Here is a 14,223-nt window from a genome sequence, read left to right as displayed (position 1 = left end):
GTTGTTGTGTCTGACGGGCTCTTCCAAGTCCCGGGAGCGTGCCACCACTTCAACGAATCCTACCACAAAACTTCAAGCGCCCTGTGTTCGTTCGCCACCTTTTCCGTTGTCTTTGCAACCGCTTGATTTTACGAAGAAGCTCTGCGCGCCTTTCAACGCCTCAAAGATGCTCCGTGACGGAGCACGCCTTAAATCCTTTCAGATGGCAAGAGAGGGCCAGCCGGCTTGTGAACGGAGAGCCCCGACCGTCCCCTTCCAGCACGAAGACGTCGTCGACCTTTTTTTGGGGGGGGGGTCCGTCTTTATTCTTTTATTTGTAAATATCTGCTTCATATAATATATACTTCATCCTGGCTTTGAGCTGTCGCTCCTCCAGAGAAAGCAGACCAGACCGCGTGTTGCTCTCTCCCTCGAGCGCGCGCTCGCTTTCACTCCCATTCCAAGTCTCAAGGATGGTTGCCGGAATTCGCTCGCGCATCATGAGGAGGCTCTCAAAAAAATATGGGGAGGGAGAGGGGGAAAAAAATAACACGAATTATCTCTGAAGACTTAAAAAAAAAAACCCTTGTGAGAAATAGAGAAATCCGCCAGAAGAAATCCTGAATTCTATTTTATTCCGTCCCGCCGCCCCCAACCTCTTAAGAGCCCTTTTCCTGGGGCATTGGCAGCTCGGGCAACAAGCTACGTTTAACGCACCTTCCAAACCACGTCCCCTCTTAAGAGAGGCAAAGCCCAGGTTTGTTTGTTTTTTTTTAAACCTAGCTTTGCCTGTCTAAGAGGAGACGTGGGTTGGAAGGTGCGTTAAAAAGCTTGTTGCCCGAGCTGCCGATATATATAGATGTATCTAAAAACCTGGGCTCAGGACGCCCCCTAAAGGCGAGCCCGAGCGAGCTTCTCTTTCAGCGCAGGAGCTTGCGTGGAGTGGGGGAGGGAGAATAATTATAAAAAAAAGAGGAAGGGGAGAAAAAGCCCTCAGTAAACCGGGGGTGGGGAAAGAGAGAGAGAGAGAGAGAGAGAGAGAGAGAGAGAGAGAGAGAGAGAGAGAGAGAGAGAGAGTTGTGTGTGCGCGCGCGTGCATGTGTGGCTTTTGAACTGCCCACACAGACTGTCACAGAGAGAAGCGGGCGGGAGAAGAGAAATGCAGAGGCAGTAGCGGCGGCGCCGGCGTTGCTCCAATCAGCCAGCTCCAGCCACTCCACTCCCAGCAACCGAGCGAGGGAGATCTCCGGCGGTTCAGTGGGCGCGAGGGCTTAGCCGGGCCTCTCTCTTTGTGACCCCCCACCCCACCCCACCCCACCCGCACGAGCTCCCACACAAAAGGGGACAGAGGAGCCGAGGCAAAGAAGGTAAGGCTTGCCGCTTCTTTCGTCGCCATCGGAGTGCTGAGAGGTTGATTTTGCCGCGCTGGCCAATTGATTTGATTTCTTTCCTCCAGTCGGTCGGGCTTTTTTTGGGGGGGGGCACCCTTCTCTCGAAACGATTTCGGGCAGGTATATTTGTATGCGTGTGCATCTTGGTGTGTGTGCGCTGAAGATTAAGCATCTGCTTGAGGTGTGTGTGTGTGTGTGTGTGTGTGTGTGGGGAAGAACTAAGGGGAAGAAATTGATCGTTTCTTGGGAGTCGCCTTATGGAGCGCACATGCCTGGACGGCGGCTTTTACTACGAAAGGGAACGGTCACGAGAGGTTTTTGCGAGACAAGCAGGAAGATGTCGAGAAATGAAATCTCTGCTATACGTGAAACATCCTCGGGATATGATCGCCCGATGGAGAAATGCGTGGGAAGATCAGGGCGGAGGGCTTTTAAAGGAAGCATTTGAGCAAGCTATTCCCTCGCCTTGCAGGAGAAAGGCGGCGGAGGGGGGGGGGACATTCATCCCGAGTTAAGACCCTGCAGAAGATTTTGGGGGGGGATGGACAGAAGGGAGGGAAAAGGCAGGGAGAGCTTATTGAGCGGACGTTGCGAACGATTCTCACAGCTTGAGCTTCCAAAGAGGGTTTTCACAGTATTACCTGTGGAACGCTTTGCAGAAAACTCCCAAAACATTTTGGGAGTGCCCGATGGTCAAACCTTAAAAAGTAACCGCGCAGATCTTTACTGAAGAACTGACGGGCGGGGTGGGGAGGAGGGAGGTAATGATACTTCCTTTGTAAATGGACATCTGCCAATTTTAACCATTCCAGCATGTGTTGATTTGGTGTTTTTTTTTTTTTTTTGCTTTGACGTCCCTAAAGAAAAGAGCTTATGGTTTTGTTAGTACTCACGGATGTGACTTGGAAAAAAAAAAAGACGCTGCCACAGTTTTAATCCCCCACCCTGGTTAATACAAAAGCCGCAAGACAAGAGCTTTAAAAAAAAATGCGGAGATCCATCTTTATTAAGATCAGAATTACTGCACAGATGCTCCGCGCTCCATGAATATTCATAGGAAAGACCCTTCCTCCACCTCCCCCCCCCAGCAAATCTGTGTGTCTTGCAAATGCTAAATCCTGCCGTTTTCCTTCCTTCTCCACCCTTGCGGTCTGCCTTTTTAGGATGTGCATTTAAATGGTAACCCTGGAAATGTTAAACCCAGCCACCCCTATTTAATTGAGGGATGCTTTTAAAGGAGCCCTCAATGGTGTGCATGCTTGCACAGGATTTCTGCCACATCATGTAGATAGGTGAGAAAACCCTCCAGCTTGGCTTCTCTTTTGCAGTACTGCAGGGGAAATGAATGAAAGTCTTCTGTAATTACCTATTCCTTTGTCTTCGTGTGGCGCATGCGTAGGAGAGCAGGGTGTGGAAGAGAGATGAGACAAGTCGTTCCATCCTTAGACAGGCTCATATCAGAATTATTGGAACAAAGACTGGCATCTTGAGAGAATAAATCACTCAAGATCTATAGGGCAGCATTTTAGGAAATCTGGTCATTAGCAGACCCCACTGAAATAATAATTGCTTTGGCAAATACTGTATTGGCTTTAAACCCAATGTTTAAGCATGAAATGTGCAATCCCACATGGATTAAATTATATCTAATATTAGAAGAAGAAAATCCTTGTTCATGATAGAATGGTTAAGGCTGTTTATATTACAACTCAACAGTTTTATGGCAGGAAAAAAGATATCTTTGTCATTTAAATTAATGAAAAACCAAGGTAAATAAATGAAAATGGTGGGTGTAGGCTGTGGTATATTTTTCACTCATGCCATGCAAAATGGCTCTCAAGCAACTGCTAAGAACTGGGGCAACCATTTCATTGCATTTTCTACTCATCAAACGAGTATCTGCTAAGCTGGCCATCTTGTCTGCAAACATTAGAAGGATAGTTGCAATGCACTAATTAGGCTGATCCTTTGGAAGATAACAATTAGGGACTGTCACTGTGTGTAATGCAATTAAATTCCACATTTCATGATGCTTAGAAGAAGCTGTTGCCATAGCAGACGCTCAAGCTGCTACCGTTATTCAGATTTTTCCACCTTAAAGGGATGCTTTCTTTTCTGTAATGGTTTCCTCCTGTGAGGACAGAAATGGATAAAGGTATTCGGACTCCCACCTTTACTCTATCTCCTCCTGAAACTCAATTTATTGCTTCTGTTGTTTTTCTCAGTCATTTATTGAGAGCATGATAACCATTTCCCCGCTCCTCCTCCGTATTAACATGTAATAAAAGCTGGCTACTTGTTAGGAACATAAAGATAATTGGTTTTTTTTTAGTGAAGCTTAGTAACTGCATCGACAGAGTTTAGTGAAAATGTTGCTATTATAGCAGATTCTGGAAGTGAACAAATTCTTTTTTTCAATTGATAAAATCTAATCAGTAAGATGTGTGCAATTAGCATTTGTTTAGATTCAACAATTTAAGAGAACTGAAACATTCTACATTTGTCAAGTAGATCTTTAGGATTGTAAGGTTCCCTTATTTTTGATATGGTTATATGTTTCTTATTATGTGGGTGGTGGATACAAATGGTCAAGCTCATCTCAGAAGATGTTGGTTGCCTGGCATATTTATAATAGAGGAAATGATAGCAGTGAACCAACTTAAATTGTCAAGCTTCTCTCAGATAAAGATCTACTAAGAGATTTGTCTTACCCAAAACTGCCACATTAGAAGTGAATAACCAGAGGTAGGCCCAAGTGTATGTATTGTCCGTCCCTCGTCTATCTTATCTATCAATCTAGTGAAACAATAATAATTCAGCCAATTAAATACTATCTTGAATGGTGATTGGGTATCTTCCATCTATAGGCCTCAAAATCAATTTATCGCTTTATTCACAGATTTTCTAAAATAGAGACAGAACCTGTGTGAACTCCACCCAGGTTTAGTCTGGGTGAGGAGGATATTTTACCAAAGATGGGCAAGTTTTTCAACAAATTTAAAAAGCCACAGTTGGAAGTATCCAATTGCTAAATAAAATAAGATTGTATAAAAATGGGAGTATTTGTATACATTGTAATAACTACAGCAGTTGTCTCAATCTGTTGTTCAGCATTCATTTAATTACAAAAAAGACACAAAGCAGTTAGATATATAATTTTGCCATACTAAATTAGCTAGCAATTGCTTAACTATTAGACAAGAGCTTCTGAGAAACAACCACATATCTGAGGCTTGGAAGTGGGGCTATTCAAAGTAGCAGCTTTGGTTTAGATATGAGAAGAGAAAATAGAAACTAGAAATTTGGAAGGAGAATATTTTTATTATATAAGACTTTCTAATACAGGCTCTGTTTATTACTGAGTATTTCCAAATTATGGAATAAATAGTCAAGCTGTCGTTTATATAGTTTTATTGATGAACTCAAGGCTATTTTCTACCTTGAAATAATACTTACCGCAAACAACTCCCAAGAATTTTCTGTATCTCTATGCTGCCCTCTAATGGTTATTCAGATTTTTGCAGCCTACACTGACTCCTTTTTCCCTCTGCTTTGGTATCTGGTAAGTTGTTAAACCATCTGATTGAGTAATTCAGGAAATTTGTTAGTAAACTAACTGCTGAGGAAATCTATCACATGCAGCATTGCTGCTCTTGCAACCCAGAGAAAATTCTAAATGAATACTCTTAAGAACTTGCTCAAGTGATCTGACATTGCTTAAGTCCTGTTTGAGATAATATTTATAGTCTTGTCTGCTCTCTTTGCCCCTTCAAACATATGTTATAAATAGATGGTAAAAAAAAAATTAGTGTCAAGCTGTCCTAGAAAACTGCAAGTAAAACATATTTTATAATGGGTCTTTTATTTTCCTGTCATTGTTGCTGACTAACTAAGCATTCTATGTAGGTGTATTTATACTTAGAAAACCATATTTCATAAGAAAAGTAGAAGTTGTTGGAGTGTTTGCTGAAATTTGCAATACAAAATGGAACTTTGTTCTAACACTCTAAGTTCTTTTTATCTTTTTTGCAAGGTCTCTTAAGTAAATGATTGACATCCATATATGTAATACAGCAATCAGAGGTACATTTCTTAGAGTTAGTAGTGTTGCTTCCATGTGACATATTTATAAAAATATTAAATGATCTGATGAAGCTGCTTTGTCATTAATAATCAGCCAGTAATCTAAATGCTAAACATGTTTGTTTAGAAGTAGCTTCCAATTTCATTAGAAGACAGTTCCTGGTAAGTATGATATAATGTGTTTTTACTTGGAAGAAATTACCACTGAGTTTAAAGGAACAAATTCTCAGTATAGCATGTACTTGAGAAGATTATCTGGGCACTAAGCCTCTTCTCAAAAAAAAAAAAGAGGGGGACTTTTTTTTAAATATATTTGATAGGATTCATTGCTTGTCTGTTATGTAGTAAATCTTTAATTCTGCCTATCAATCAATGCAAAATTTAGTTTTTAATGGAAGCTTTTGCTTTTTGTTTGAAAATACCAGTTCACATGTTTTCAAGAAGATTTGTGCAAATGATGTGCTTTGAAAGTGAGAAAATAAAATCCTGCGAAGTGGGTCTTATTTTAGGTAAAAAAAAGCTGAATTTCTATGCTTCTTTGCTTTTTTTCTACTCCGTACATCATCTTCCTTCTTTGCCTTTCTTATTCCAGAAAAACAGTTCGAAATTCTCAAATTTATAACATACCACAAGCAGAATATTGTATAGCTCAAGCAAAAGTCTATCTGCTAGAAGATGTATAATTTATGGGATTAGTTTGAATTTGAGGTTTCTTCTGGAGATCACCACTGTGATTATGGCCTAGTACTACTCTTGATTGCTGGCTAGGGAGTGTTGATTAACTGATATTCTTAAAGTATTGTACAACTATTGTTTTGCTACGTCTTGGCCTAATTAGTGAATTAAATGTCTGGAAGTGATGTAGCTTAAAAGAAAACCGTTTTCAAAATGATGTGTCCTTCCTCCATCCCCAGTTAGCTTTTGTCTCATCTTTAGCAAAAACACACAGACCCAAAAGAGTTTCGTAGAATGCAATATAGGTAGTCCTTGACTTATGGCTACAATTGAGCCCAAAATTGATGTTGCTAAGTGAAACATTTGTTCAATGAGTTTTGCCCCATTTTACAACTTTTCTTGCCCCTGTTGCTAAGTGAATCATTGCAATTGTTAAGTTAGTAAGCCGGTTGTAAAGTGAATATGGCTTCCCCATTGATTTTGCTTGTCAGAAGGCCACAAAAGGGGATCACATGAGCCCCAGGACACTGCAACCCGTCATAAATATGAACCAGTTGTCAAGCATCTGAATTTTGATCATGTGACCATGGGGATGCTGCAGTGGTTGTTGGTGTGAAAAATGGTCATAAGTCACTTTACCAGTGCCATTGTAACTTTGAATGGTCACTAAATGAACTGTTGTAAGTCGAGGTCTACCTAAACCCGTGGTGGCGAACCTATGGCATGCGTGCCACAGGTGGCACGCAGAGCCCTCTCTATGGGCACATATGCCGTCGCCCCAATCCTAGGCCTTCAGCTGGGTTTTATAAAACCTTTTCGCTTTAGGCCTCTGCCGCTGTGTGCAAAAAAAAAAAAGGTTCAGTCAATCGATCAATTTCAACTTCTCACAGGAAAAAAAAGATCTTGCAAAGTTGGAATTGATTGATTGAACTTTTTAGTCCCACCCAGTCTGCCATTACCACTGCAGCCACGCCCACCCAATGGGCCACATCCACCCAATGGGCCACACCCACCCAATGGGCCACGCCCACCCGGCACCCAACAATACATAAGTGGGTTTTAGGTTGCAGCTTGGGCACTTGGTCTCTAAAAGGTTCACCATCACTGATACATTATCTCGCTCAGATTGAATGCTTACTGAAAATATAACTATTGTGTTACTTAATTTACAACAGACCTTCTTGATCAATATTTCAAACTGTAATCAAATATAATAGAATTACTCTGAATTCCATTCTGAAGATATGTATTAAAATTAAGAATCTGGAATTTACCTATACCTCAGTTTGCCATTATATGCCATTTGTGGCCCCTTTTTCATTTTCCCCTACCATCACTATTATATCATACATATATGCTGCAAGTGTTTTAGTATATGTGCTATGTACACCAGCTCTTCATTCTGCAATGTCTGGTCCTATTCTGTAACATTTATAACTACTTATTGCATAGGGCAATGTGATCATGTATCCAGTCTTCACATTAAGAACTGTATCTGGCAGTATGATAATACTTTTCTATGCAATAAACACACACACACACACACACTCTACAGGACAGGATTGGTGGATTTGTCTTCATAGATATAATATATAGTCTGGTCCTTAATTTGATTGGCAGATTTGGGGATCCCCCACCTTAATTTTAATGTGTTAGGATGTTGCCAGACATGACTGAAAGCTACTATGGTGCTATGATGTAATGATGACCTCATTTAGATAGCAAAATTGTATGATCAAGCACAAAGCGAGTTATTTTTCCTAGAAACAGTTTGGTCATACACAGTATGCTGCCAAATGAAACGAATGGTTTTGTCATATATTTGATACACATATGAGATGAAATATGTGCTTATAATAGTATTCAAATAAAAGTCTAGAGCATGTCAAACTCGTGATGTCACGTGACATCGTGCAACGTATCACACCTTCCCCATTGCCAGCACTGGGATGGGTGCGGTTTCGGCCTGACGCATCTGGCCCGCGGGCCTGCGGTGTGACATGCCTAGTCTAGAGCAGAGGCACTAAAACAGGGGTCTTCAAACTTGGCCCTTTTAGGACTTGTGGACTTCAACTCCCAGAATTCTGAATTACTAGGGCTCTAGCAGCATTCATATGCTTGATGAAAGGCTGTGGAAGGTATGAGAAATTTTCCTCTTGTTTTTTTCTCTCCAGACAATGAAGATTGAGGCAATTTTGACTAGATTAATAAAAAGGTGAATGAACCCAATTTCCTCTTCATCAGATTTCTCCATATATGTAGGATTACAAATGCCCTACTTACCTGGTATATAGTATATAGAGTAGGCTATCTCAATCATATACAGGAGGAATATGTATGCTAAGTATGGCCTGTAGCTAAACGTTTTGAAAATTATTATCCTTAATCTCACAAAGTACTGATCACAGAAACATGCACACCCATTGTTTAACAAAGGTGGTATGGTTATTAAATTATGACTTCTTTCGTTATACAACAGCTTGTGTATATGGGGTGTGTGTAAGGGTAAAACCTTCCAGAAAGTTTCAAGTGGTATGGAATTTTTTTTTAAAACCCACTATATAGATTAATAAATCAACCACAGTTAGAGCATACAGAAATTGCATTGGAGAAGGACAATGCTAACAGAAAAAGAGTAAAAGAAATATGAAAAAACACATAGAATTGAAAATTATTTGTCAGGTAATCCTTCAGGGAAATGCCAGCTCTCCTTAATATCTCCATTAAGGAAAAAAATACTGCTTGTCAGCACTTCAATATGTTATCTATGTCAGATAATTAAAAAAAATTATAACCCAATACTTCCTCCCACACATAGAAACACTTTATAGGTATTAGTATTTTTTCTACTTTGATTTCCATTTTGTGGGAAAGTAAGTAGGTAGAATGGGGCAAGCTTAGAGAAAATGTCTTCCTCCCAAATACCAACCCTTTTGGTGGGTTGAAGGACAAATGTTTTAGATTAAATAGCTGAGTTGATTCAGGAAATAAATTGGGGGGAAATGGGCTGAAGGGTGTGAACTGGTTGGCCTTTGGCTTGTCAATCAATTCATACTGCAGCTAAACATCAGTAAATGAAGTCAAGGAACAAATTCTTAAAAGCATCAGAGACTTGAAAATAGAAACCATATGCAATATAATAGAGGGTCCCATGCATTAAGTAGTATACCAACGGAAAAAAACCTATAGAGAATGGAATGTACTGTAAGAATATCCTTTCTTTTTGCAGTATCTTAGTATCACATATATTGGCATTTTCTTTTTTTTCTAAATAGTTATATCTAAATATTTGAAAATAACTTACTCTGAATAGGTTTGCAGAATGAATGAAGGAAAGTACAAAAGAAAAAAGGAAAACTGTCCCAGTTCAAACAATGTTGTAATTTTTTTAAAAATCCTTTCTTTCAGGAAAAATATATTTGTTTTATTCATTCTTCAAAGTCATCCAAAAATAGAAAATGAATCCAATCCAGGCAATCAATATGTTGCATTTCTTCCTATTTTATTTTTTTTCAGAATCTTCTGACAGTAAAAGTATAGTAATATTATACAATCAATAATTCGGTGCTGTTTATTTTTTGTTACATTGTTTATTCAAAGTTTTTGAGATTTGTTTAATTTCTAAGAAAATAGAATTACTGGTGAGATGGGCAGCATATAAATTTAATAAATAATAAAAACAACCCTTCATTTTTCCTGTTTCCTTCCTTCCTTCCTTCCTTCCTTCCTTCCTTCCTTCCTTCCTTCCTTCCTTCCTTCCTTCCTTTCTCTCCCTCCACGTGATCATTTTCAGGTCTGTTAATTTCCCCTTTCTGATAAATAAATAAGAGAAGAGAAATCAAAACTGAAAAAGGAAAAAAGATGACATTTTAACAAATGGAAGATGAAATAACAAACAGCACAATATTGATAGAATAGTGGAGACAATAATGCAAAGAAAGCTAAAGTAGCTTAGCCTATATGAGTTGTTAGTGTTGCCTAATGACTGTTTCCCCCTTTTCATGTAAAACATATGCTGATTCTTAGAAGTCTGTCACCTACTCATTGCTAAACTCTGCTGTTTGAAATAACTGCCTTACATTGCCTGATGATTAAGCCCACTTTGCTATATTTGTGAAATCAAGTGGAAAATGAAAGATCAGTAGCATTTTTCAGGTCCCTAAGCAACAATTTAGGTGCAGAAGACAGAGATGAAGTACTTCTCTATTTGGTATCTATCTGGACAGTTTGCCTAGATACCTTTATGATGGGAGAACATTCCACAAGGAGTTGTTTCCACCTGGTAAACACTATGCAGACTCTTAAGCTCAAGGATTTTCTAATTTTTTGAGTGGAAACCTTACACAGCCATACAATTAAGTGTCTCCACCCACATAAGTATGTAACCCAAATGGGACCTCAGCTTTCGCTGTCCTTGCTAGAAGGCTACAAAAATTCACTTGCTAGTCTCAGTTATTTTTCACTGTCATAGCAAATGAAGGGAGTAGGAGGGTTGTGCGAATCTCTGGACACATGGCTTATGTTCCTATATAATGGTGCAAATTCCCATAATCATTTAAAAATGCACCCTAGAGAAAATTAAAAATTGGGAGGGCGGGTATATTGCCGAAGCAAGTCATAACATGATATTATTTTTTTTAATATAAAGACTCATAACATTTCCTTAATTAGCATTCATTAGAAATATTGCAAAGATTCTTTTTGTTCTTTTAATAAATATTTAAAGGCTTTCGAGAACATTTTCTTCAACCCTCCAGCAGAGCAAATGCTGTGTACTGTAATTCCTAGATTCCCCAGTTTTGTTTTGCCCACTATTTTCTGCTTCAGGGAAACTGACAACTCCTTGATTTTGATTTCTTTTCAGAGACGTGGACCATAGATGGCACTGAGCTAAGGCTTAACAGAGAGGAAAGGGGGGAGAAACTTGCTGAACAGAGCCCCATTAAGTGATAAATGTGCTGTGCCATTTTTAATCATTGATTTGATGACTAAGCCATAGCAGTCTCATACGCTATGCCAAGCCATCAAAGATCATTTGAAGGCTGTGGTATTTAATTTGACACAGCACACCAAGTTGTGACAGCAATAAATTGCTCCTTCGATATTATCAATGGATTCCTCTACTAAAATACAAAAGTAGTATCTATTCACGTAAGAATATTAATTTCCGAAAATGTTCGCTTTAGCAAACATCAGGGTCATCAGCTAATAATATTTCATTGTGCCAAGCTTGAAATGCTCAGAAGCACGGTTTCAAATAATCAGTATTGGCTTTGGGTTTGAAGTAAGCATGTGATGAAATTGGAAATCTATTTTGTTTTAATCTTGGAAATCTAGCTATGTTTATTTTTTTATGAAAAATTCCAACTTGGCCATATTCCAATGGTTCAGCATTTGAAACAGCAACAGGCTGTTTTTCTGAGTATTTTTTTCCTGGGTTTTCTAGCCATACAAAAGTATGAGAACAGCCTTTCTTTACTTTAGGACCATAAAAATAGGTAATCATCCCCTTGGCCATTTTTCCCCCCTGCAGGTTGAATGGCAGAAAGCAGTCAGTATGGGTTCCCACCCTGACCCATTTAGGAAACAAGTTCACGCAGCAGGATTTTAGAGTTTTGCTTTGTTTTTCTTTTGAAGTCAGTCTGTTCTCAGCAGAGGCCAAATAAAAAAGCATCTGCCATGTTAATATGCACCGGACTTGTCTGCAGCCATTTACTTTTACACAAATAAATAGCATTACTATTCTTATTCTACATAAACACACACTAACATACACTAATGCACTAAATTTTGCAAACCAGCTCATATGCCCTGGAGACCGAAATCAACAAGCACATGTACATAACATGGAATGCAAACACATGCATACCAAAATCAATAAATTTATCAAATCAACTCAGAAGCCTTTGCAATTTTAAATACATTTAAAACTAGGCGTAAAATTTACAAAAAAAGAACACAGAGTGTAAACACAAACATACCAAAGCTTAGCAGACTGACCACGGCATCCAACACAGTACTAAATATAAAGTAATATCCTTTATATTTACATCTTACAATTTCAGCAGTACTAACAACAGTTTTTGGTGAAGCAGAATATGTAACTCGCCCACCCATCCGTAGCTATTTGTTTGTGTTTATTTGCATTTTGAAATTACCTGCTTTATTTAGGAGTTTAGAAGGCAGCAAAGGAAAGTAGCACATAAAGCCCACATGCAACCCCACTCAAATGAAGTCAACATGTCCCTCTAATAAAAAATTTAATGCACTGCTGATAATTTACGTGCCAGGTAACTTGTGCAAAGGGCAGTAGCAAAATAGAGTCCACAACCTCTTCAGTCCTGACCTTGCTAATTAACACCTGCTATACTGGAGTATTCCACTCCACTTATCCAGTCTGAGCCGATAACAATAAGGACCTATCTCTGTGGCTGTGCTGGGTAAATCGGAAATGAAATTACCAGATTAACCCAATCAGAAACTACAAAGGTCCAGTGTAATGTGTGCACAGTACGTTCAATAGCCATTTTGGAATAAGTTTCAGCTTGAAGCATTTTGTGCATCCATACTTGGATGTCCTGCTTAGAACCACCTATGGCTTTTGCACACTTCTCCTTTAACTCTACTCAGGCACTGAGCTAAGTGCTTCTCCATCTAGCCTCATTTTACATAATGTATCCCCCCTCAGGCACAAATGATAAATCAATAAAAAAATTAACTGATAGCGTTGGTGATAGAAACAGCAATGCTGCAAGAGTGATTGGAACTAATGGTACAAATGTCATTCCTGGGTACTCTGGAAATGTTATATTTTACAGATGAACTTTTGACATTGGGAAGCAAAGTAACTGGTAACTCTTGGGGTGTGTTCAGTGAATCTTTGATAATAATTATGCTTGGATGCCTGATGTAGGCCAGTAAAATTTCTGCCTCCTCCCTAAAAGTAATGCATTTTACCATTACAGTATCCAACAATAGTTTGGAAATAGTTTGCCCCACTGCCTCCTTCCGGAATATAATTTCAGCTACAACTCTAATATTCCCATCCAACTCTCAGAACTCCCGTTCCAAGGAAGGTGTTTCTACCATTTTAATACCTTAGGCTTATTTTTCTGTTTGGTTAATTTATTGATTGTTATTTAGAGGCTGAGATGCATGCCAGGAGGCGTGAAATATAGGTAGTCCTCGACTTAACAACTCTTTGTTTAGTGACCGTTTGAAGTTACAATGGCACTGAAAAAAGTGACATGGCTGCTTTTCACACTTACGACCATTGCGGCATCCCCAGGGTCATGTGATCAAAATTCAGACGCGTGGCAACTGGCTCGTATTTATGATGGTTGCAACGTCCTGGGGTCATCCCCTTTTGTGACAACTGACAAGCAAAGTCAATGGGGAAGCCAGATTTCACTTAACAACCGTGTTACTAACTTAACAACTGCAGTGATTCACTTAACAGATGTGGCAAGAAAGGTTATAAAATGGGGCAAAACTCCCTTAATAAATGTCTCACTTGACAACAGAAATTTTGGGCTCAATTGTGGTTGTAGGTCAAGGACTACCTCTATAGCTTGTGGGTATAAGAAAAAGAGAAAAAAAATATCAACGAAGACTGCATTGTTCCCAGGGAAACCTAATAGGTAAGATTCTTGGTGGTAGCCTTTATAGACTGGGAGGGGGTGTTTAGATGTCAATTATGTAATAAATCTAAACTTTTCATTAACAAAAGTTTTGTAGAAAAAAGAAAAAGTATGCAAATTAAGAACAATTATATGCATGGGCTTAATTCACTGCAAGATGATAATTTGACAGCATTGGTGTTGTCACAAATTGCTTTAGGAGGAAATCCCTAATATGGTGAAATGCAAAGAGAAAGCAGTAAGACAGAAAGAGAAGCAGCAATGGAAAAACAATGGGTCCTTTTACATTCAACAGGATCTCTTCTAGAGTTGTTCTGTATTGAAAATAGGTATGATGAATTGTCAAATGAATGCTTACACACAATTTTATGAACACCAATACAAGTATTTGCACTCTCTCTCACTGTCACTATATAGATATAGTTAGATATAGATGCAGATCGATCGATAGATAG

General features: G+C 39.0%; 1 protein-coding gene across 2 annotated transcripts in view; it reads left to right on the top strand.

Annotated features, from left to right (window-relative positions):
• The first annotated feature begins 1,048 nt into the window (after window positions 1-1,048).
• Window positions 1,049-14,223, top strand: part of BASP1 (brain abundant membrane attached signal protein 1) — an 84,940-nt gene continuing 71,765 nt past the window's right edge. Inside the window, exon 1 of one of the 2 annotated variants that reach the window (XM_039346761.1) lies at window positions 1,049-1,346. The gene's annotated coding sequence lies outside the window, so the exon portion shown is untranslated. Of the gene's footprint in view, window positions 1,347-1,468; window positions 1,491-14,223 lie in introns of those variants that run through there. The other variant, XM_039346764.1, reaches the window with a different exon arrangement.

Source organism: Crotalus tigris, unplaced genomic scaffold (genome assembly GCF_016545835.1).
Source record: "Crotalus tigris isolate CLP2741 ecotype Arizona unplaced genomic scaffold, ASM1654583v1 scf7180000018018.2415403412:4055106, whole genome shotgun sequence".
In the NCBI taxonomy this organism is placed as follows: domain Eukaryota; kingdom Metazoa; phylum Chordata; class Lepidosauria; order Squamata; family Viperidae; genus Crotalus; species Crotalus tigris.
Note: the sequence above shows the minus strand (reverse complement) of the source record. Positions and strands in the feature narration are given on the sequence as shown.